A 26509-nucleotide genomic window follows, 5' to 3' on the forward strand; every position below is an offset into this window, starting at 1 on the left:
AACCATTATAGGTCATCGGTTATTACAAGATATTGAATATAGTTCCCTGTGCTATATAGTACGTCCTTGTTGTTTATCTATTTTATATATAGTAGTGTGTATCTGTTAACCCCAAACTCATAATTTAAATTTGTATTTTCCTAATAGCTGATGATGTTGAACAACTTTTCATGTGCCTATTTGCTGTCTGCTTATTCTCTTCTCATGGGCTTTCATAGAGAAAAATTTTAAATTTTGATGAGGTCCTATTTATCAGTTTTTCTTTTTAGGGATTGTGCTTTTGGCACCAATTCTAAGCCTACCTCTAGATTCCAAAGAATTTCTGTATATTTTTTCGTAAATGTTTTACAATTTCAGGTATTATATTTAAGTCTATGATCTAGTTAGAGTTAATTTTTGTATACTATGATCTACTTTGGGTTAATTTTTGTATAAGGTATAAATTTAAATCAAGGCTTATTTTTCTTTGCCTGTGGATGTCCAATTGCTGCATAATCATTTGTTGAAAAGGCTATCCACTGAATTGCCTTTGTAGCTTTGTCAAAAATCAGTTAAGCATATTTATGTGGGAGCATTTTTAGGTCCTCTGTTTTGTTTCATTGATCTATGTGTTTATTACTAAAGTAGTCTATTTTTGTCATCTTAAATTAGATGAGTGATGAGTGCATGCACTTTAAATGAATTCACTCTGGTCATTCCAGGTTTTTCATGTATTTAAAAACTAAACTGGTGAATCCAAAAGCTGAGAAAATGAAAATAACTAAAATTTACTGATAGTGTATTATTTGCCAGGAACTACTCTAAGTAATTTTTTTGGTATTATTTAAGTTGCACAACAACACTAAGCTGTAGGTACTATTATAGATGAAGAAACTGAAGCACAGAGGAGATAAAAGTTATACTGCTCTTAAGTCAGAATATGCCCTATGATTCTGGAGATAAGATGGTTATTCACAGTGTTTGACAAGTTCTTACAGAGGGTACATATTTATACCTTGTAGGATCCCAGGTGATATTTCTCATGAAAACTATCTTTTAATGCTATTATGAAAGTTTGCACCTATATTTTGCTAACAAGCTGACCTACCATAAGAATGAGGATGTATTTTAAAAACAAAATGTGACTACCTGAATAATTTTCTGAAAGCCACCTTTGAATGATGTTTTAAAAACTTTGTTTACTTTCCCTTGCTATTTGATGACCTTTACTTTGATAATATCCACCCATATTTATACTAATTATAATCAAAAGACATGAAAAAAAGGTTATCATCTCTGGGACTCTATGCAGTGTGTTGCCCTACTGTGATTACTCCATGGCTTTATTTAAATTATGCCTTGTATACATAGATATTGTTACATTAATCTTTTTGTAAGTGAGGTTAGTTTTTTTTTTTTTTTTTTTTTTTTTTTTTTTTTTGTGGTACGCAGGCCTCTCACTGTTGCGGCCTCTCCTGTTGCGGAGCACAGGCTCCGGATGCTCAGGCTCAGCGGTCATGGCTCACGGCCCAGCCGCTCGCGGCATGTGGGATCTTCCTGGACCGGGACACGAACCCGTGTCCCCTACATCGGCAGGCAGACTCTCAACCACTGTGCCACCAGGGAAGCCCAGATTTTTTTTTAATAGTGAAAAGAAAAGTGACTTTTCATGGACCCCTCCCCACTTGGGTGTTTAAAGAAAAATTTATGAAACTCTTTAAATGTAGTCAATAAATTGTATTGAAAATATTGTTATTTTCTTAAAAAATAACTCTTAATGACTGTTTTTATTACCTTCTTATTGTGACTATAGCAGTTTCTTTCACTTTCATGGTGGTATTGACATATGGCATTTTTCTGTTATTATATACTAGGGGCTGTGGTAGGCCAAATAATTCCCGACCAAAGATATCCATGTCCTAATCCCTGGACCCTGTGACTGTCACCCTATATGGCAAAAGGGACCCTGTAGGTGTGATTAAGTCAAGGATCTCCAGATGGGAAGATTATTCTGGGTTATGTGGGTATGTAATCACAAGAGACCTCAGAAAAAGAAGGTGGAGAGGGTTTTGTGAAAAAGTAAATGCAATGATGGAAGCAAGGGATTGAAGTGATTCAAGGAACAAGTCATGAGCCAAGGAATGCAGATGGCCTCTAGGAGCTAGGAAAAAACAAGAAAATGAATTCTCCCCAGGGCCTCTAGAAGGAATCAGCCCTGCCAACACCTTGACTTTAGCCATGTGAAACTGATTTCAGACTTCTGGTCTCCAACACTGTCAGAGAATAAATTTATGTTGTTTTAAGTTATCAAGTTTATGGTTACAGCAACCATAGAAAACTATAATCGTCTTACACACAGGTAGAGTGATGGAATATTGCAAGCATAGTCTGATTTGAAACATGTTGAAGCCAGAAATTCCTGAAATTCAGCTTAAGTTAGTTGGTTGATTGCACAGTTATTTCCCTTTTGGTACAGATATCTTTAAAAAGGTGGTCTGCTCCACGTCTGAGTCCAGGAAAACCAGTGAGAGGAGAGCCTATGGGATGCTATCCAAGGGAAAAGTTGGCATGGCAGGGATCAGGACAAGCCAAGAAGGAACTTTCAAGATGCAGTTCAGGTGAAGAGTTCTTTATGACAAGTCAAAGTCTTAAGGAGGAAGAAACCTAAAGGGCAAGGTGAAGATGGAAGAGAAACACAAAAAAAGACTAACAGAGGATCAGTGGAGGGAAAAGCTGAGCTAGGCAAGGTTATGAAAGTTGGTGTTAGTTAAAGACCCACCAGAACCATGAAGGAAATGGCTCAAGGTTACTTTCACTTTGATTGCCTAGATGAACTATGTAAATTATGTCCACCAGAAAAGTACACAAATGAATGTATGCAATCTCCTGATACCTCCCTTGTTACTTAAGGATCTGCCACCTAGATCCTGTGATCAGTGCTGCCTATGGGGAATTTGAAATCCACCAGTTTAGAGGAGATGAGAAACCTCAGGCCTTTCTGTGACTTTTAAACAGTCTGGGTGGGGGGACACAAAACATAAGTGGTCCACTTACTGCTGCTAAAGACATTCTTACCTGTGCCTCGGTCACATATGTCTGTGTTTTATTTTTTGTTGTGTTTTGGGCCTCTAGCAGACCTGGACATGACCTGCCACATAAGATTTCCAAGTGTTAAAGAATAATATTTAATAAAATTTCTATTTCACAGTCTCATTTATTTTTTAGTAATTGAGTCTATGTTGTTGTAACTTTCCTCCTTTATTTACCAATAAGGGAAAGAGGATCTGTTCACTTTTAAACTTGTCTGCAGTTCCTGTCAAATAAAAAAGGAAAGTGGAAAACCCTTTGTTATGGGTTGAGAGGGAGAAGAAGAGAGAGCAAGGGGTAAAACAAGAGTGTCTTGTTTCTTCCTTTACAGGGTGTATGCTAGGAAACTCTCAAGCCCCCTCTCGCATTCTGTGTGGTACCAAAATGACATGGCACTGTCATAGTAGGAGATTAGAGCTGGTTGAAGAGGGTATTGGGGGCTAAGGATGGAACATACTCAGTGTGATACTAAGAGAGAAGCCTGATGTTATCAGGCTTCCTATGGGGGATAAGGAAGTCTGCTGTAGCCTAGAAGAGCCCTGTGGTTGAGGCAAAGAGGATGCAGTGTGGAGCCTAGAGATGCTAGGGATGCTATAGAAAAAGTCATATTTTATCAGATACCAGTGCAGCAGATGTAGCATATCATGTGAAATGAAGGACATTTTTCGAGGAGGTGAGAAAGATCTGAAAAGCAGAGACAAGAGTATGTCAGACATCCCTGTACTGGTGCCACAATAATAAGTAAGGTCACAAGATTTAGATCAAGCAGAAAAGGGAGGACCTAAACAAGTGACCCCTGAGATGACACCCCTGAAGACTAATCTGAAAGAGCCTGAGTTATTTTAAAGGCTGAGATAACTTAAGTGGTCAAATGAAAGTTTTTGTTTTGTTTTGTTTGGCTACTGTATAGGAATGGGGGATCAAAACAGAATAAAGTTAGTTATAAAAATAAATTTACATTAAATTTTTTTGTGCAATTGAGTGGGAGGGTGCAAATTTTGACCCTTATCACCCAAGGTTAATCCTTTAATTTATGTTCTTAAGTCCACTTTCTCTATCTGCTCCAGGACTGTATGCTTTACTCTCTGCCTTCTTCCCACAAACTCTAAGTACTTCTTAGTTATCTCAAGATTAGTCATCATTGACTTCATAGTTGCCAAACCTAATGCTCTCTCTATAGTCCTTTTCTATATAATTTCTGTGCTGGTCCAGGGACTATCTGTCCTCAGATTCCTTCTCGTTCATACCTGGTCTGTGTTGTAAGGTGGGGTCTGAACCCTATAGGCTGTTTTCTAGTCTCCCATAGGACTCATTTATGGCTGGGTTGAGACAAGGGGAGGTGATGGCTGAAGACTATAAGGGAACATTTCTGCTAATTCCAGTATCTGAATCATCCCTGGGTCTGCTCTGATTGTGTTTTCTATTCTCTTGTTTTTCAGACACATTTTATTTTTTTTCCAAAGATATATACATTTTTATTGTTGCATTATGTTACAATGGACTATTCTCTGTCTTCTTTATCCCCAACCTAAAAAATATGTTTCTTAATGATTGCACAGCACTTCACTTATAAAGAACAGACTTTGATTGGCTGAGACATGGAAGCAACCTAAATGTCCATTGACAGTTGAATAGATAAAGCAGATATGGTACATATATACAATGGAATACTACTCAGCCATAAAAAAGAATGAAATAATGCTATTTGCAACAACATGGATGGACCTAGAGATTATCATACTAAGTGAAGTAAATCAGAAAGAGAAAGACAAATACCACATGATCTCACTTGTATGTGGAATCTAAAATATGACACAAATGATCTTATTTACAGAACAGAAACAGACTCACAGACATAGAAAACAAACTATGGTTACCAAAAGGGAAAGGGGGTGGCGGAGGGATAAATCAGGAGTTTGGGATTAGCAGAACACACTACTATATATAAAATAGATAAACAACAAGGTCCTACTGTATAGCAGAAAAAACTATATTCAATATCCTATAGTAAACCATAATGGAAAAGAATATGTATATATATATGCATAACTGAATCACTTTGCTATACACCAGAAATTAATACATTGTAAATCAATTATACTTCAATTAAAAAATAAATGTTGATTGGCTAAATGAATAGGTAGAAGAATGGAACGAGATAATAGAGACACTCCCTCCCCCCTCCTGAGAGAATGATCAGTCAGCTTTTTGCCAAGATTCTGACATCCCGCTGAGAATCACTCTCTGTAAGTGTTACTTATGGAAGAGTGTCATCCCCAGGTGTATTCATGCAGAAAAAAGGTAAGAACCATTGCCCTATGGAAATGAGAGCTTCCTATACAGTTCTGTTTCTTGACTCATTGGAAAGTAATAGGACTGGACTGAAAATTAAATTCATCCCCAAATAGTACAAGTATGGAGATAGTGCTTCTCAAAGTTTTCCTCCTAAGCATCCATCAGGGCAGAGGAAGGTAAATATATACATCGGGGCTTCCCTGGTGGCACAGTGGTTGAGAGTCCGCCTGCCGATGCAGGGGATGCGGGTTTGTGCCCCGGTCCGTGAGGATCCCACATGCCGCGGAGCAGCTGGGCCCGTGAGCCATGGCCGCTGAGCCTGCGCATCTGGAGGCTGTGCTCCGCAACGGGAGAGGCCACAACAGTGAGAGGCCCGTGTACCGAAAAAAAAAAAAAAAAAAAAAAATATATATATATATATATATATACACACACACACACACACACACATCTGGACCTGACCTGGAGGTAGCAGTGGTATGGATCAGGAAGTCAATCTGCCCTGAGCTGAGAGTTTATCTCTAGAATTAATTTTAAAGTAGATACTCTGCTTTTGTGTTTATTTTAATAGCAAAGTCTTCTACTTTGAATCAAGTTGACTTTCTCAATGCATGGCATGAGTTTTACTCTGAGACTTTCTCTACCCATAGCTACATTGTTACCCAGCAGCTGCTCCACGTTCTTCCTTGAAAAGTACAGATAGACAACTTGCTGGTAGCAGATCTCTTTCTAAGAGAACATTTTGATAGAGAAAGAGAGCTGGAGGCCATTAGGTGCTTGTAATGAGGGGCAGGACAGAAGAGTTTGTCATGGGGGTGGGAGAGGTCATTGAAAGTTTAGGGTGGATTCCCTTTGGATTTTTTCTTAGCCTAGTCCCGATGTCTTAGAATTTGGGATAATATTGATTTTGATTAATATTAGTCACAAATTTTCCCTTCAATAGTTCTAAATGCTCCATCATCCTGTTGAAGATACTGCCAGTAAGAGAAAATCTGATCTTGGTAGATATCCTGTGTGTCCTGCCCCAAACAGCAACTGTGAATCTAACTGCGGCTTCACCATCTGCTTAAACACTGTTACTGTGATCCTAGAGTATGACAGAAAGTCACATATATGTTCCTTTTACTAAGGCTGACATTTCTTGCTGTGCACTTTACCTTTGCTCTTACCAGATATGTACAATCTCATTTAGAAGAGAAGTGCTGAGATGGGGGAAATAGAAGCTTTGAATACACTGTAAAATCTGATATGAAAATTTTTATCACAGTTGCACTATTTGCTAAAGTTCATTTTGAGGCACTCTGAGATGTGCCTGAAATTTTAAAGGGAAAACAGGATGTTGTCTACTGAATTTAGAGGCCCTGCAGAATAAATGAACCTCCCTGTTTTCTTATTACGAAGGGAATTTTAAATATAAAATGGAAGCATAACAGTTAGAGAAGAACATTTTAGTATATTATTTGTACTGGGGCATAAACTATACTTGGAGATGAGCTACAGGGTAAATGGGTCTATTGCAGCATAGGTCAAGCTAATAAAATAAAAAGATGTTAAGTTCTGTCTATTTGTACTCTTCTGTACAAGTGTGTCTTGTATTTCTTGGAGAAAAGATTCTCTTATTTTTTTCTTTCTATCTATCTACCTATGTATCTATCATCTATCTATCTATCTATCTGTCTATCTATCTATCTTTTCAAACTCGTTGAGATTTCCCTAGCCATAATTTACTATTTCCTTATCAAAACTCATATTCCATAAATCTGCAACAATTATTTGGCAATTGGTCTTATGTTATTTTAAAATTGATATTTAGATTATGTATTGATATTGTTGCACAGCTAGTATATTTTCTTCCTAACTGGATCATAAGCCTTCAGAGAGCAGGGACTATGATTTCCTTTTTGTATTGCCCAAAGGTGCTAATATAGTGCTCAGTGAATATTTTATTGAGTTTCAGTTATAGACATACCTCATTTTATTGTGCTTTGCTTTATTGCACTTCACAGATATTGCGTGCTTTACAAATTGAAGGTTTGTGCCAACAAACCTTGCATTGAGCAAGTCTATCGGTGCCATCTTTCCAACAGCATTTGCTCACTTCATGTCTCTGTGTCACATATTGGTAATTCTTGCAATATTTCACACCCTCCACCAGGAAAAAGATTATGACTTGTTGAAGGCTCAGATGATGATTAACATTTCTTAGCAATAAAGTATGTTTAAATTAAGGTACCTATATTATTTTTTTAGACATGATACTATTTGCACACTTAATAAACTACATTATAGTGTAACATATATGCACTCGGAAACCAAAGCATTTATGTGACTCATTTTATTGTGACATTTGTCTTATTGCAGTAATCTGGAACTGAACCTGCAATAGCTAAGAGGTATGATATTGATATATATATTGATATATGGCACATTTTTTTAAACCAATGAAACAAAATGGAGTTTCTAAATATTTTGCAATTACTTAGTAGCCAGGTGTATGAAGTCAGATTATTTTCCTGTTCATGGATAACTACCCATGCCAATTCATTTCATGAATATTGCTGAGAATTTAGCTTTTAAGTACTGTTATGCATAGTGGCAGGTAGCATGGGTAATTTTTTTTTTTTTAGTTCATGAAATTATTTTATATTTACCCTGGGCACACAGGATGACATATTTCCCTTTATTTTCTTGAGTCTAGGGACGGTGTCACCGAGCTCTTCCAGTGGAAGGTGAGTGGAAATGATGTGTCACTTCCAGGCCTGAACATAAAAAGTCCCTATGAAATCTGCCTTGATTTCCCCCCCAACCATATAGTAGGAAAAGGATGCTTTTGAGATGGTGGAACACACAATAGAAATATCCTGAATCCTGAGTTGACTGCTTAAAGGAGCCGCCCAGGAGATCTCCTGGCCAGGAACTTTAGCTCTGTATTTTATAAGAGCAAGAATATTGTATTGTTGCATAAAGCTGCTGAGACACTGGGGTTGTCTGTCACAAGTTAATGTTGAATAATACAGTAGAAAAATCAGTGATAGAGATTGAAAGCTTAAGAGCTGAAATTAAGGACTTCCCTGGCAGTCCAGTGGTTAAGACTCCATGCTTCTAATGCAGGGTGCCAGGGTTTGATCCCTGGTCAGGGAACTAAGATCCCACATGCCGTGCAGTATGGCCAAAAGATTAAAACAAAAAAAAGAGCTGGAATTAGAGGAAAGCAAATGAGAGGAGAGAGGGAGGGAGATTGGAACCAAATAAGGTGATCTTCAATTGGGCTCCATGGAAGGGATGATCAGAAATAAGACATTGCAGGGACTTCTCTGCTGGTCCAGCATTTGAGACTCTGCACTCCCACTGCAGGGGGCCCAGGTTCGATCCCTGATCAGGGAGCTAGATCCCGCATGCATTCTGCAACTAAAAGATCCTGCAGTCGGCAACGTAGATCCCATGTGCGGCAACTAAGACCCAACACAGCCAAATAAATAAATAAATATTAAAAAAAATATATTGTTGGAGGTGTTAATGTCTGTAGGAACTTTAAGAATGGGGGTGCCAAATATTTAGTTAAAATGTTTTAAGAAAGTAATACTTGATACATATAAAAGAATATACAGTGATATATAGTTTAATTTTTGAAAGGTAATAATAAAAGGAACACTTGTGGACCTATCACCCCCTGCCTAAGAATCAGTACATTATCATTATTGTTGAAGCGGCAACTGTATGGATACATTTTAGAAATATGAACTAAAAAAGCAAGTCTCAGAAGATTATATACTAGATAATAACATTTTTTATAAAGCTCAAAAAGTATAACAAAATAATGAGATATTTAAGGATACATACATGTTTAGTTTTTAAGTTGCTATGCTGTGGCATTTTGCCCTAAACCTTCAGCAAAACCTTTTTTGAATTTTGTTGGTACATTGGGAGGATAAGTTGTGAAATTTAACGAGGGAAGAGAGATACATAAACAACTGATTATGGTTTTATCTCTCAAAGTATGTTCTGTGGACCTGCAGCCTTGTCATAACTTTGGATCCATTAGAAATGGAGAACCTCAGCACCAATGAGACCTACTGAAACAATCTGCATTTTAACCAGGTCCTAGGTGATTTGTGTGCACATTATATTTGAGAAGCTCTGGACTACAGCACACTCTCCAGAATCATCATTGTTTCCCTTCTTCTGAATTGGCTCCATATATGATGTTCATCAGATAGTTCCACAGGGCACAAAAGAATGGGGCAGGAGGAACTAATGTCTATTGAGTACTGATCTAGAAATACAGATATATCTAGGGTTATCCTTCTTTTCTCTTCCCCCACACGCTGATTCTCTATTATCATCAGGCTTATGGTAGCAGGAGTCACTGACTCAAGTAAACCCCTAAATCACTATAATTGCTGTGTAGCCATATGTCTGTGGCATGCCTACTTCTAGGGAAATAGCAGTTGGAGTACCTGTTATTGGTTATACTCCCACTGAATGACATACTCCTGAAGAGGATCATGTGTTACAACTTGGGTTGGGGTGCAGGAGTGATTGGGATGAAGTAGTAGTGTGTTCCCTTCTCAAGTGGCACCTCTGTCTATTTGAAATGCTTTGTGTATTTCACACACTAATGAATGACCTTGCTGGCTGCTAATGCATGCCAGAAAGCATGAATTTGATCCAGTTTTTACCACGTGCTGATGGATCCTGTCAGGAATAGGGCTAAAAGATGAGATTAGACATTTCTTTAACTAGATTTTAAAAAAGGACACTCTCTTTAATTCTGTAAAATCAGTTGACATGTGGCATTAAATTCATGGCTGTTATCTGTCATTGGGTTTTCTGGGAAGAATAAGGAATGCTAAACTGTATTAGAAATATAGCTCAATCTTAATATCACAAATGTGTTGGTAGACCAGAAGGAATGTAATTGTTTTATCAGAATAACTTTGGTTTCTGGAAGTATAATTAATGGAAGGGATAGTTTATACCATCAGAATTTCCCATATAGGTTTTAAAAATCTAAGAAAAACCTAACAATGAAATATGCCAAAAATAGATCATACTTCAGAATATAAAAGAGATTGAAGAATAAATGAGGTAACTTCTCATTAAGCATGTTAGATAGCATATATGCATTCACTACCACCTCCACTGAAAACTTTGTAGAGATTAAAAAAATGTTATAATCCTAAGGACAAAAAACTAAGAGAAGGGACAAGTATAACATAGTTTGGAAGCAAGAAGCAGATGGTTCTGGTTATCTATGGCTGCAAAATTAACTATCTCAAAAGTTAATGGATTAAAACAACAACTATCTTGTACTTCACAGGTTTCTATGGTCAGAAATTTGGGCAGAGTTAAGTTGGGTGATTCTTCCATTTCATACAGCATGACTGTGATAACTCAGGGCTATTTATCTGGCAGCAGGGCTGATCAGGTCTATCCAAGATACTTTACTCATGCACCTTAGCAGAGGCAGCTGGGAGGCTGGGCTCAGCTGGATCTCTTCCCCTCTCCGTGAAGTCTCAGTCAGGGCCTTGCACGTTGCCTCTCCTGCAGGGTGGTTGGATTGTTCACCTGGCAGCTCAGGGCACCTACAATAGGTTTCCAAGAGATAGGATATGGAGGTTTCACACTGTTAAAGCCTGTGTTTGACAAGTGGCACAGCTCCACTTCTGCCATATTTTGTTAGTCGAAGTAGTAGTCTCAATAGAACAATGTGGCAAAACTTTATGACCATCTTTAATCTATTACCTAGATATATGAATAATAACAGACTTAGGAGACAAGAGGAATCTGAAACCCAGTGTAGCAGTGATGGAAACACAGGGTCAGCTGAGTCTGCCACAGAGCCCTAGAAAGGTTTAGGTATTTCAGGTACTTCTGAAAAGAGGAAAAGGGTACAGGTAGGGTCGAAAATATAAGGATTGGTTGAAAGTCCATATAAAAACAGTTGGATCCCCTGATCCCCTCTCACAGTTTGCTGAGCCCCTTCTCCATGCTGATAGAAGACTAGAGGTTTAATTTCTAGAGAGGTTGAACCAAACAGACTCTGGACTTGGGCACAACTTAAAGCAGGGGAAGCATACAGAAAACAAATACAGTGAACTGGAAGTTCCTCTCTGCTGAAATTTACCAGTCCAAGAGAAAATGTCTACAGATATTGACGGTTGGAGGCCCAGTGAAATGGCACCATCAGATCCACACCAATGAAGCAGTCAACAAGTCCCATCTACACACACAGTGTCTACTCAGCTTTTAGTGCCTCACTCTTAACATGAGCAGGCAATCAAGGATTGATAGACATTTAAGGCAGCTCTTAACATGCAGAGGCCAAACCAAATAAGCAGAAATAAAGAATATAGGGTAAATAAAAAATGTAAAGAAGAAAGGTAAGAAAACTGTAATTAATATCTCCAAATAGGGGTCTTCCCTGGTGGTCCAGTGGCTGAGACTCTGTGCTCCCAATGCAGGGAGCCTGGGTTTGATCCCTGGTCAGGGAACTAGATCCCACATGCCGCAACTAAGACCCAGCACTGCCAAATAAAAAAAAAAAATCTTTAAATACATGACAAAATATATTCCATACATGAAACAAAAAGAGACATTGAGTAGACAAACTAGAATTCTTAGAAATAAAAACTATGGAATTAGAAATTAAAAATTCAATAGAATGATTAAGAGGTATATTTGAGGAAATTTTATGAGTAAAACAAAGAGGTGAGAAATAGTTGATAAAGTATAAGAAAATTAAAAAGTAAGTCCAAGGGGTTCCCTATCCAGATAATAGAATAAACAGAACAGAGAAGACAGAGGGGAATAAACAATTGGGGAAATATATCAGGAAAATATATCTGAAGGATATGAATTGCCAGATTGTTAGGGACCACCAAGAGACCACAGAACAAAGGTTGAGGCAAAGATCCACATTATGGTACATCATCATGAAATTTCAGAAAACCAGGAATAAAGAGAAACTCCCAAAACCTTCCATGGAGGAAAAAAAGTTGACCAGGATTCAAAATTGCACACTTCTCATGAGCAACACTTAGATGCTAAGAGGTAATGGAGTGACATATTCAAAATTCTGACTGAAATGATTTCCAATTTGGAATTCTATGTTCAGCTAAGCTATGCATCAAATGGGTAGAAAAAAGGCATAGTGCTTTTAGCTGGTTAAAATGTGATAGAATGTGTTCAGGATCCCTGAAAGTTGAGAGTGATCATTTCTCTTTAGTATGCATTCCCAGCCTCAATTAGACTCTACGGTTCCGAAGGCATAGAATTTTAATTTTTAATTTGCCCTGCATAACATCTGCATAAGGTAGGCATTTATGAATGGTGTTTATGAATACATGGACTCTGCTCTACTTTAAGTCATAATTTTTTGAAGTGCTGAATAAATAGCATTGCTTTGAAATGTATGAAAGTAACTTATTTCCTTCGTTGCCATTTTTTGATATCACATCTATACTTATTCTCAGATTTTTTTTATCTCTGTTTAGGAAAAAAAAGATCTTTTTTTTTTTTATTCTCTCATTTGGTCCAATAGTTTAAAGGATTTTGTTGCTTGACTCTTCAGGAGGAGGAGTAGAATATGATGCTCATATTTGTTATAACAAAATACTTTCAGAGCCATTTATGATGATCTTGACCTGAGAACAGCTAGTACCAATAAATTAAGGACAAAATATGAATTTTTCCCATTGTAATTACTATCCAGACCAGGAAAATCAGGTGTTTAATTACTCCCAGCATTATTGTTGGTATATATTGGTATATATACCAATAGGAATATATATAACCAATAAGAATAGGAGCTGGTAGTGAATAAGGGAATAAACTGATTGGTTTATGTAGGGGAGACAGATGGTTCTGGACCCTGAGAAATGGCTCAAAGAGAACTTGGGGATCTGTATGAGGATCTGGAAATCAAAAAAGACATTAGCTAGAGTTGTCCAAGAGGGACAAGGAAAGGGAAAGTCAACCTGGATCAGATGTAGAAATATTTTGGGTTTTGAGAGACTGTGGACTTCAGAATGATAAGAAGTGAAACTGACCTCAGGTGGCTGAGCAGAATCAAAGAATATAGGAAATCACTCATTAACCAACACACACCCATTTGTTTTTATTCTGCATACAGGTAACTGTGTATGGTTCTTTCTTTTTGTAGTAAAGTTATTTATTTTCCCTTGTGTGCTTTTAGGCAGCCTGACTTATGAATGTGGGATATTTGCTTCCCATTGAGATAATTATAGAGGATGTGGCAAGAATTTTACCGAGAGTCCAAAAGAGAGTCTTCTGTGACCTCACACATGTTAATTAACACACAGTCGTATGATGGAGGTGTTTTATTACTTACACTTCCAAGGCCATGCCAAGGCTGATTGTTACCACTTTGTGTTCACCCCTGAGTTAATCATTGGCACATGCTTGGTGTGCTGAGACCTGTCCAAGTGCAAAGACTGGAACATGTGGGACATGAGGAATGAATGCCTTTATGGTGGAGATGCCAATCATCCTTTCCCTACACACACCCCTTCCTTAGGGAATCTGCCTTCCTTTAATCCCTGGAAAGGGTAGCCTTCTGTACCACATGACTTAATTCTCTATGCTGTGACTGATTGGACCATAGATGGATCTCTGACCTAGACTGAGCCTGGAATTTGGAGTTGAGAAACAGAGCTTGATTCAAATAGACAGTGGTAGGCACTGGACCCAGGAGATATGTAAACTTGGGACTTGTTGCCTTGTTGGCCACATGTAGTCATGGAGATGGAGGGAGCAGAAGAAAGAAGGAAAGACTAAGCTAATGCTTGTGTGACTGCTGCCTGATGGAGTGTGTGATAGTGACTGGCTTTTCAAGTCCAGTTCTTATTCATAGGAATCCTGACCTACTTAGATACTTTGAGGATGTAAACTTAAAATACCCTCCAATCCCCATAGCTTGAGTGGGATCTGTCCTTTCAACAGTCAATTCACATTCATTATTCCATTCAATTTTTCTATCCCAGCAATAAGGCTGACTCACCTGCAGACCAGTTAATATATGTTTAGAGAATGCCCAGTTAATTGCAATCACACAATTTCATAATTACTTGGGTTTTATCTGTCTCCTTTGGACGATTGTGAAGTTCTTGAATTGTTTCATATAATTGGGGGGTAATTGCTTTTTGAAATTGGGCATTGCCTGAGCTGTAGTAAACTTAGCTTATGAGAACATGTTTTCTCATAAGGGAACAATATTCCTAGCACTAACTACTGGCATGTTTTCAATAAATCCCCTTTAAAGTTTTATTTATAGGAAAAACTAAGGGTGTGTGTGTGGGGGGGTGTGTGTGTGTGTTACAATGTGAGCATCCTCTGACCCAAACTATTAACTATATTAAGGATATCAGGTCCTTTGTGACTCAAGGAGGAATCAGTTCTGAGGTCATCAGCCTGCCTTTCAACAGCAGGAGTGAGGAGGTGAGCCTGGCAGTGAATAGCCAGAAGCCTTTGGTCATTATGATTCCCAAATAGCCATTCTGATTCCAGATGGTGTGTACGGCAGATGGTGGGCTTCTCCAGCTTAAAGAACATTTGGGTAAGTATGTATCATTGTAGATATAATTATTTGGCAATTGTTGAGTAAAATCATATTTAGAAAATAAACTGTCTTTAGAGCTAGTTTTTGCATTTCCAAATTAAAAAAAAATTGCCTAGACAGTAACACAAATGTAATATCATTTAATTAGGCTGCCTATTTGACTTTCCCAGGAGACTTTTTTCTGGCTTTTCCTGTAATATGCTATAACATTACCATAATGGGACTTTATTATTTATTTTCCACATACATTGCTCTTATAAGTGGAAAAAGTCAGAAAATTCAACTATTGAAATAAGTGACCATTACATTTGGAAAAGTAATTTGTTTGACATAAATATAGGAGCTCTCATCATGCCACTTAAAATACATAGAATTAATGGTCGATTTAATTTTTTTTTTTTGGTTTGTAACTTTAATCAATCAATTCCCCTGAGTATTCTGAGACTACTGTTAAAATTTATTTTTGAATTTTATTTTATTTATTATTTTATACAACAGGTTATTATTAGTTATCCATTTTATACACATCAGTGTGTACATGTCAATCCCAATCTCCCAACTCATCACACACACACACACACACACCCCACCGCTTTCCCCCCTTGGTGTCCATATGTTTGTTCTCTACATCTGTGTCTCAATTTCTGCCCTGCAAACTGGTTCATCTGTACCATTTTTGTAGGTTCCACATATATGTGTTAATATACTATATTTGTTTTTCTCTTTCTGACTTACTTCACCCTGTATGACAGTCTCTAGTCTCTTATAAAAGGAAATTGTTTACTTAATCAAAATATGTATAACATGTCTTTCTCTCTTTTCTTTCAGTCACTCATTCTATTTTTTTGCCTCCTCCTTCCCAAGTTTAATACATTTTTGATACTTATTTTTGCATTTGAGATTTTAAAGATTCCAGATATAAGCAGTAATAATGTCCAGGAAATTAGCAGTAAATGGGTTTTAATGGGTATAGGTTGGAGAGAGAACATGATTTATTCACCTTCTAGCCCAAGTTCCTCCCAGACTTACTATCAAGAAGAACAGTCTTTAGGAGGTCTTGTTCTTTTCTTCTTCTTTTTTCGTTAAATTGCAAATTACATCAATTTGTACATTTAGAAAACAATAGTGTCCTAGAACTTGTTCCTTAGTATTTCCTTACTTCTATTTTAGCCTCTCAGGCCCTAGGTTATTGTCTTGTTTAGTTTTCAGCCTAGTCCTTGACTGTTTTGATGAGGGGAAGATAGCATTTATCTATAAAAGGACAGCCAGACCTGAAGGCATTACTTCGACCTCTCCAGCTGTGTGAGGGAACCACTGAGAGCTCCTGGAAGCCAACGTCTCTTCCCATGGGCATGAGCTGAAGGCTCCAGGAGTGCCAGAACTAGTTCCAACAAGCCTTACATCTCTGCTTACCTTCAGCTTTACCATTAAAAGATGAGGCCTCCCAGATTATCCATCATTTCAAAACAATTCTCCTCTTCTTCCTCAGGACATACCCTGCCTTTCCCTGTCCATCCAAACCCTCCCACTCTTCCCTCAGGAATCCAGGGTCTATCATCTGGAAACTGTTCAACATCCTCCAGCCCTTGTCTGATTGTTCCTATCACATTCCTGTTCAAGTGACAACAGCTTGTACTTCCTCTGCAATCACTTCAGGGGCAACTGTGTTTTCTCTCATACTCAGTGTGAACTTTAGGGTCTGGCGGTGAGTATATGGCCTCTTATTCTTCATCACTGCCTGCAAACCTTCCTCTCTTTCTCATTTCCTTTTTAGCTCATGGCTTCAGATTTTACCATAGCCCTCCTTGCAGCTGCTTCCTCTCACTCCTGGATGAACCTAACCATGTCTCACTCCTTTCTCTCTTCCACTTCTCTTGTGGCTATGCTCAGTTGCTTTTGACTTTCTTAGCTCCAGGAATCTCTCCTTCCTCTCCAACTTCCTGACTCATGCATACAGTTATATGCACACCGGGTATCACTACTGACTGTACCACCTCCAACATCCCATTTTCCCCTCTGACTTTACCTCCCAGCCTACTAACTCCCAACTCCTGTACTTCCAATTTGGTAATTCTACCCCTTAAAGATTTCTTATCAACTGATCCTCCACATTTTTGTTATTCATAACCCCTTAATGTCCTCCCTCCCCTTTTTACCCAACTTAGATTCCATATTTTGACACCATAACCATTCTGCTAAAATCTTTAATTCTCCTGACTTCCCTAATCCCTCCATTGTATGCACCTGACCAAATTTCAGCCCTCCTTAAGCCTGGTTATCTGTGCATCCTGGCCCTATACTGGAGCAGCTGAACAGTGCTGGCTAACAATCACACTACAATGCTGGTTAGCCTCGCTGCAAAGTTATGACCCCAGATCTCAAAACACTGAACACTGTCAGAAAATCCTGTTTTCCTTTTCTAGTAAATTCACCTTCATCCTCCTTAGGTGACTATTTGACACCTTCTCTTCTCCCCTCCAACCTCAAAATGCTGCTTATTCTTTCTTACTCTCAACTGATGACTTGGCCTTATCTTTCCTAGAGAAAATAATGTGATCAACAAGAATTACCTATTTTTTCTACTACCTGCCTCTCTTTATATCCACATACTCTGCCTTCCTCCTCTATTGCTCTTGGCTTGTATTCTTGATCAGTTTGCTTTCTCAAATTGGTCTTAGGTTTGTCATCTCCATTTCTTTAGCACATCTCTAAATATTACAGTGCCCCAGAGTTTATTTTTTAAGACGTCCAATCTTCTCAGCTACACATTTCTCAGGATAGCCTGTTTAGTCCCATGGCTTTAAATACCATCTAAATGCTCCCAAATTTTCAACTCCACCCTGAACTCTGTCTTGAGCATCAGAAAAATACATCTGACTGCTTACTCAACATTTTTACTTGGGTTTCTTCTAGGCTTCTTTAACCTAACATGGTCAAGACATAACTGTTAGTTTTCTCAAAAAGAAAAAAAAATCTATCCTCTCTCAATCCTTCCAAATATTAGTAAATGGTACCATCATCCAACCAGCACTTAGTTGTTCAGGCCAAAAACATGGAAATTATTTTAAAATCTTCTCTTTCCCTCACTGCCCACATTGAATCCACCAGCAAGTCCAGTTGCCTGTATTTCTGAGTTGTATTCTGAATCTGACCACATCTCATCATTTTCAGTGTTGCAAACCTAAAACAAATTGGTACTATGCACACTTAAAAGATCCTGAAATTTTTGTAATTAAATTTTCTGTGTTTACTGTCTTCTCCCCCACATTAGAATATAAACTCTTCAAGGGCAGGGACTTTGTCTTGATCACTGTTGAGTCCCTAGCACCAGTAACTGGCACACAGTAGGGGCCAATAAATATTTTCTAGTGACTGATATCTCAGTCTGTGGAATTTGTCTTTCAGAGTAATTATTAAACTATATGAGATTTATTAAAAATTTGTATTCCTAAAATCCAAACAATCAAATTATTAAGTCTCTGCTTCCAATTTTAAAAGGGTAATCAATCATTCTGGTACCTAGCTTTCAGCTATAAACTATTCATATGACATGACTATAAAGGGATTATTTAAAAATATATACATTTGTGTATATATAGTATATGTATATATGTACACACACAAAAATATATATACATCTATATATGTACACACACAAAAATATGTATACATCTGTATGCACATACAAGCTTATATTTTACATAAACAAGGTCATATTATAGATGCAGTTTTTTTCCTTTCTTATTTTTCATTTGCCTTTCTCTTCCCTACTTGTACCTCACCCTCTACCACATAGTTTTCCCAGCCCCAAAGTAATAATCTGCTGTGTTATCTTCTGCATGCTATTATAATTATAAAAGCATGTGCTACATATGTGTTATATTTATTCAATTATTTAATTATAGAGGAACACTTTGTCATGGATTGTTTTACAAAATGGCATCACATTATGCTTAGTCATGTGTATTTTACTATATAAAAAAATACTTGTAGCAATTTGTCTCAAATCCTTCCTCTACAAATTACCGGTGCCTATTCTTGCCATTAAAAAAAATAAGAACCCATTTAAACACTCCTGTGACTGTTGTGTCACATCAGTGAGAAGAGAGGGCTGAAGAATTATATTACACTTCTGAATAGCCCTTGGTCAACGAAGAAGAACCCAAACTTTAGTAATGTGATTAGTATCAACTTTCGGACCAATTGCAGGGGAAGAGAGCCTTAAGATACTTGTATGTATAAGTCTGAGGGCCTCTGCACTATTGTTATAGTAGTAAGAGCATTGGTTTGGGAGCAAAATCGCCCAGATTTTCACTTATATTCTGCAGTTGACATGCTGGCTAGCCTTTGGCAATTCATTTAATTTCTCTGAGGCAGCCTAATTCCTGGATAGAAGAAAATTTGTGTTCAAGTTTGTTACTAGGACTGTGATCCTAACTTATGAAGATTTTATGTTATTATGTTCTTTAACCTGTCAGCTAGAGGTAATATTTGTCATACCAACACCATAAATTATTGTTTTGGATCCTAGGGGATTACAATTCTTAGACTGTAATGTGATTTACAGAAGTTAGTTGTCATTATTTTTGTTTTCTCATATATTGATTGAAGGATATAACAGCCATATTTGAGTGATGGTTCAGCTCTGCACTGTCCAGTATGGTAGCTACTAGCCACATGTGGCTATTCAGTGCTTGAAATGTGACTAGTCCAAATTGACAGGGGCTATAAGTGTAAATACACACAAGATTTTATGGCAGTATGAAAATGTAAAATGTCTTATTAATTTTTAAATGTTGATTATATGTTTTTTAAAATTTTTATTTATTTATTTTTGGCCACACCGTGTGGCATGCAAGATCTTAGTTCCCCCCACCCCAGGGATTGAACTCTCACCCAAGGTTGTGGAAGCTTGGAGTCTTGACCTCTGGATGGCTGGGGAAGTCCCTAATATTGATCATATGTTTAAATGACACATTTTGGATATATAAAGTTAAATAAAATATTAAAATTAATATCACCTTTTTAAAATTAATAATTATATATGTGTCAGGAGCCACTCAGTTGAAGGTATGACCTTAGTGGGTATGCTTGAGCCAGGTAAGCATGCTGCCTACCTTCAGCTGACACATGCTAGGACTTTGAAAGCCTATAGTATTCCCCATCCTCCAAGGGCTCCTGTAAGGTCATATACAGCTAAAGGTCAAGTCCTCACGTTTCAGGTGAGTTATTAAACATGTGTGGTACTAAAGGGCTAGCAGCCTGAAAATACTCTGCTGTTCTTCCTAATTAGTTGTGGTGGATTATGTTCCCTAACAACTGGTTGTTTATATCACGGGAATTCAGGATGTTTCACACATTCTCTCTGGTTTTTCCTTTGATCATCCTGCCCAGTCTTCAGCTCTAATTCCTGTCTGACTTCATATTTCTGCTTTCATCTCTTTAGTTAAGACTTTCTTGTAATGACCTTCTCTTAAATCCTGCATTAGCTGTGTCTCCCCAAGCCCACCTCCTCGTTGAAGGTACAGTGTCCCATCCCTGATGGCTGTGAGCTCACAGCCACTGGTCTGGTTTTACTTCTTGAGTTGAATCCAAATGTTAACAGCCTTTGTTACCACTGAGGCTGGACTCTAACAAGTAATTGTCTTTTATTTATTAATTTTTTACTTGCCCAGATTTAGACTTCAGAGTTAGTATACCATACTAAGTAGATTGCCTTTTAATGACACATTAGTTGACTGGCATATCAATAAATGAGGCAAATATGTTGTTAATTTAAATAACTTTAAAGCAAACCTGCCAGAATAAATGTATTCAAAAGCACAAATCTTGTGTTAACTAATCTTATTGGGATAATCATTTAACAATATATTTATACATCAAATCATCATGTTGTACACTCTAAATTTACACAAACTTATCTTTCAATAGTATCTCAATAAAGATAGGAGAAAAAAATAATAGCACAAATCTTGAGAAGTTATACAGATATCCTAATTCCATTGCTAGTACTCAAAACCTTACTTTATAGTCACACTTTGTAAGGTTCTGTTTTTATAACATCTGCATTTGTTTCCACTGTTCCAAGGAACCCAATCCTAGTGCATAGGTTAAATGTACCCTGTCAGAATTTGCATAGCCTGCCTATGGGTGGTCCAAAGATAAGGGGGAGAACTTAGCTCAGTTGGACGGCAGACCCAGCACTGCAAAGTATGAGGGCAGGCTAGAATGATGGGCCAAATCAAACAAAATTAAATTTAATTCGTTAACTAAATTAAATAAAATTTAATTTTAAGGTCAAACTGGTGTCCAGAAGATTAACTAGCTGAAATAAAAGGTGGAGAAAGCATGGTTTAGCAACATTATAAGAGAAAAGGAGTAAGGATGACTGGTTCTGACTAAATTATTAATATGAGATTTCAATTTCAGGAAGATGTGACTTTGCTATCTATGAATATACATAATTTTAAACCATGATGTTATCTTAGTTGTTCTTAGCTTAGTTGTTTTGGCTTTGGAGCCAGAAACATGGAAAGCCAGATGTAGTTTACCTTATATATGTTTGTTGATAAAGTGAAATTTTTCTTGTAATATTTACAGGCTAGCAAACAATTTTTTAAAAAATTAAATAGTAAGAGGATGATTGACTAATTCATAGCCTCCACGTCTATTCAGTATTTCATAACTCTATTTAAATTTATGCTTTAGAGTTCTTGTGCCAGGGCATGGTGACTATGTCAGGCTTGGCCCCTGATGGGGAGGTTAGACCAACTGAGTAGTGTCATTGACACTCAGTGACTACACACTACTGAGTAGTAGAGGCAGTGACAGCCCTTTGTTGGCCTGGTGTTTCATGTCAAGGTAGAGATTGAAGACTTCCAACATGATGAGGACTCAGAGATTTATTACTATCCTCACCTGTGTGGGGATGACATCTCCATCATTGATGACAATTTGGAGAATGGGGCAGGTGTGGTAATGTATCTGAGTTGTGCTCTCTTTATAACCATGATTTATGACAAAGATCAGTTTATGTGTAAAGAAACAGTCTCAGTCCCTTCAACCAACAAAGAGTTAGCTAATTGCTGAAGAAGACTTTAGGAATCCAAATCCTGAACAGCTGGGAATAAACCAAGGTGGAAAAATCAAATGCAAAGTTACTGGCTTTTTCACGGGGACAACCATGTTGTGGTTTGCTGTTCCAGCAGAGTGTGGATTCTTTCCATTGGCTGCCAAGTTCATCCTAAATCAGGGAAGCGAGATCATGACAGGACATACCTGGATTTCATGTTTAGAAATCTGAATTGGAAGTGATCTTAATTTTTCCATCTGAATTGAAAGGAAGAGAACTTCATATTAGTGCTTTCTTTCCCTACGTGTCACCATTTTTATATCTTACATCTCATTACTTCATTATCTGATAAGAGCATCATCTACCTGTAAGTCATTAGGATCCTTAATGAAAAAGGTATTTTATTTTTGAAAAAAAATTAAGTTATATTTTAATAGAAGGCCCAACCACTTGTCTAGTGGCTACTGAAAATAAAGATGCTATGACCAGAAGTAGACTTTAAAGACTTTGCATTTTTATGTTTGTGAATTTATAGGCAATTCATAGCCAGTTTCTTCCCTGCTTGGTGATTCAGAGGAACCAAAGGACCAAGTTAAGTGGAAAGATGATCCTGCTGTAGTTGTTGCACACATTTACATTCTAAGATTCTATTAACATTTTCTATGATGCTCCTTCCCCAACAAACAAACAAAGAAATAAATTCAGTTTTAGGGTAGGTCTCCTCTCATCCCCTCTTGTGACAGTTTTCTTAGGTGGTCTTTACATTGAACTCTTCTGGAAATTCTGAGATTTGACACCACCTTTGCTAACCCACCAATCTTGTATTTGGGTTTTTGATGGTGATAGAATAGCTTCAAGTCCATAGCTTAGTGAATACAGTATTCTGTGTTGAGGAAAAATGAATGATAAAGACATGTTGGACTCTGCCACTAGAACATAAAGTGAGGGAGACTTTCGTTTCTTTGTTTTATCTAAAACTTGCCTTTGACAACACTTTTGGCTCTCTTATCCAACCTGTGAGGCTAGGTGCATGTCTGTGCTCCTGTCCTCTGCACTGGCCCTTTAACTTGAACTGTGCATCTTTCAGTCCAGCAGAATGGATGACTTTTCTATCAGAGACGACCTCCTGTCAGGGACATATAGGTTTCTTCATCTACATGGTGATATGTTTCTTCATGAAAATAATAAAGCTTTAACGTTTTAACTTGGTAGTGTTTAGATACTTCTGTTGGAAGATTTTGAAGGGGGCAGGCACAAATTTCAACTAGTCACTTAAAAAAATTGAAGTATAGTTGATTTACAGTGTTCTGTTAATTTCTGCTGTACAGCAAAGTGACTCAGTTATAAATATATATATATTCTTTTTCATACTCTTTTCCATTATGGTTTATCACAGGATATTGCATATTTATAGTTCTCTGTGATATACAGTAGGACCTTTTTGTTTATCCATCCTATGTGTAATAGTTTGCATTTGATTCAGTTAGTCACTTTAAAAATGTTATTGTGAAAGCAGAAGGATAGAGAATCAACTAGCAAAGAAATGTGTCTTCAGGGCTCCCAAGTTACCTGCCTGCATAAAGTGTGTTGAAGGTGTGATTCTAGGCAATCTCTTCACCTGAGTTTCTCCAAGAACTGTTGAAAAGTGTTGACTTATAGAAGGCATATAACTCATATAAACTGAAACTATACCTTAAGCTAATTTCTCAAAGGGAAAGGATTCTCTAATATATTTATAAATATACACAGATTTTATTTTTGAATGAGAAATATATTTGCATTAGCTATAGCTTTGAAAATAATTTATCACATTAATTTCATTTATCAAAAAATTGCTCAAGGGGACTTTTTCTTTTCTTTATGTCATCACTGCTTTCTTACCACACAGGCTCAGAATATCATCACTCTAAGGTCTTTAGACTACATGTGGTTGAAGATAAGATATACAAGTGCTGGGTACCTAAGTTTGAGAAGGGAAGAGATGATACATTTGAGTAATTGTGACTTGACCTACAGCCATTTTATTTATTGCCTTCTGTCTAGCTTTACCTGCCATTACTCACCTTAGAGGAAAATTCCAAAGAGTTGTTAGCACATGAAGGAAAAATAGGCAAGAGCTTAAGGGCTCCATGCCCAATGCTTTAGTCCTCTGGACCTCATCTTAGTCCACTGTGTGACTTGGTCCATTATGAAATATTTTACCTTTTGTATTGCCCAAGAAATACAGAATGAACTTCTCAGGTGTGCCTGAAATATGGGCTAAATAGAGTTTAGCCTTAGATATTAGGCCATTGGACCACTGGACCAGCTGTTATCCATCCAAATTCTACTTATTTGTTTTTTACATCTACTTTACATTAATTTGCTTCTTCCTTCTTTTAAAAAAATTTTTATTTATTTATTTTTGGCTGCATTGGGTCTTCGTTGTTGAGCGCGGACTTTGTCTAGTTATGACGAGTGGGGGCTACTCTTCCTTGCAATGTGCGGGCTTCTCATTGAGGTGGCTTCTTTTGTTATGGAGCACAGGCTCTAGGAGCGTGGGCTTCAGTAGTTGTGGCATGCAGGCTCAGTAGTTGTGGCTCACGGGCTCTAGAGCACAGGCTCAGTAGTTGTGGCACATGAGCTTAATTGCTCCACAGCATGTGAGATCTTCCTGGACCAGGGCTCAAACCCATGTCCCCTGCATTGGCAGGTGGATTCTTAACCACTGCGCCAGCAGGGAAGTCCTGCTTCTTCCTTTTAATGAAGTACCAAAAGTAAGAGTGAACAGTCCAGTAGATAATGCTTGTTCCCATGAAGGGTGACTATGTATTCTCTTCACTCCTGTCCTTCCTATGAGATCCTCAGAATCATTCTGAGTATTTCAGGGAATATTGACAGCTCCACACTTAAAATCAGTAGGGTTTCCTTAAAGGAAAATAGGAATCCAGCCCCAGAATACGTCAAGGGATGTTCTGAAACACTTTCATTTCCTGAAATTCAGAGTTACTCTGTTCTGTAAAAAAACAACATATTGTTTAAGGACACAGGCTCTGGGACCTGACTACTTGGGGTTGAATCTTGATTCTGCTAATTAACAGCTGTGAGATCATGAGAAAGTTACTTACCCTAGGTGTGTTAAGCAAAATAAATGTTTTCTACTGTACTATAATTATTAAAATCAGTAGTGCTACTTAATATAATCTTTTAGAATCCTCAGTTATTTTTCAAAAATTAACATAAAGATACAACAGGTAATCTCAATTCTCTCTCAGAGGTTAGGCTGGGGTGGATTATTTTCATACGTTATTGATTTTTTTTTTTTTTAGAACCAGTTTACTTCTAGAATGGCTTTAATAAATGTTCCACTTGTTATCAGAACAGGAATCTTAGAGTTGCTGTCTTTCAATTCCCTTCTCTTAATGAGAACACAAAGCTGCAGGTTTTTGTTTTTGGCAACATTCACAAGCTCTTAGGATGGCGACTGTCATGCTACCATTGGGCATAATATAGTAAAAGTGAATACAAATCTGCTGTGACAAACAAGGCACAATTTACATTTCAGAGCTCCTTTTTGAGTTCCATAAAATTACAAAGACTGCAGCATATTCTGTCCAAAGATGCATTGAAATTCTATGAAGGAATTTCCTGAGGTCTGCAGTTTTAAGTTTTTCTTAAATTCTTTACATATTTTTATAAGACTAAAGAGAATTCTAATTTCAATGTGTGTGAAAGTACTTGAAAAATACTGAGAAATATAGAATGTTTTTCATGCACAACTTTTTTTTTTTTTTTTTTTTTGCGGTACTTGGACCTCTCACTGTTGTGGCCTCTCCTGTTGCAGAGCACAGGCTCCAGACACACAGGCTCAGCGGCCATGGCTCACGGGCCCAGCCACTCCACGGCATGTGGGATCCTCCCGGACCGGGGCACGAACCTGTGTCCCCTGAATCGGCAGGCAGACTCTCAACCACTGTGCCACCAGGGAAGCCCCCATACACAACTTTGATGATACTTGACACCCACTGTTTCCAGTTATTATATCTCTTAGCCCAATGCTCTATGAACATACATGTAATTTGGAATCTTATCTATCTGTATTTGTATAATTTTCTTTCAAGTTTTTTTTTTTCTTTTAGTTTGTGGTACTTTTTTCTCAGGCTGACCCTCATTTTGTATCACTTGGTTGTACTCAATCATTGATTCTAGTAATCTCTTTAGCTCTCTTGAAATAAAGATGCTTATCACTGTTGCTGCAGTGACTACTGTCCTAGATTTAACTAATTCTAGCCATGCTTATTCTTTGGTAACTGAAATTTCAGTGACAGTATCCTCCTGAAGTCTGACAGTGCCTGTAATAACATCACCAGGATTGAGGAACACAGACAAAGATCCTGATCATCAATGTTCTTGTCTGACTTTTGCAATATAGTTGACACAAGAAGATTTCTCATGTTTGGGATTTCAGTTCATGTTTTCTCCATGACTTCCAGTAAAAACTTTTGAGGAGGTGAGAG

This window comes from Mesoplodon densirostris, chromosome 1 (genome assembly GCF_025265405.1).
Source record: "Mesoplodon densirostris isolate mMesDen1 chromosome 1, mMesDen1 primary haplotype, whole genome shotgun sequence".
Taxonomy (NCBI): Eukaryota; Metazoa; Chordata; class Mammalia; order Artiodactyla; family Ziphiidae; genus Mesoplodon; species Mesoplodon densirostris.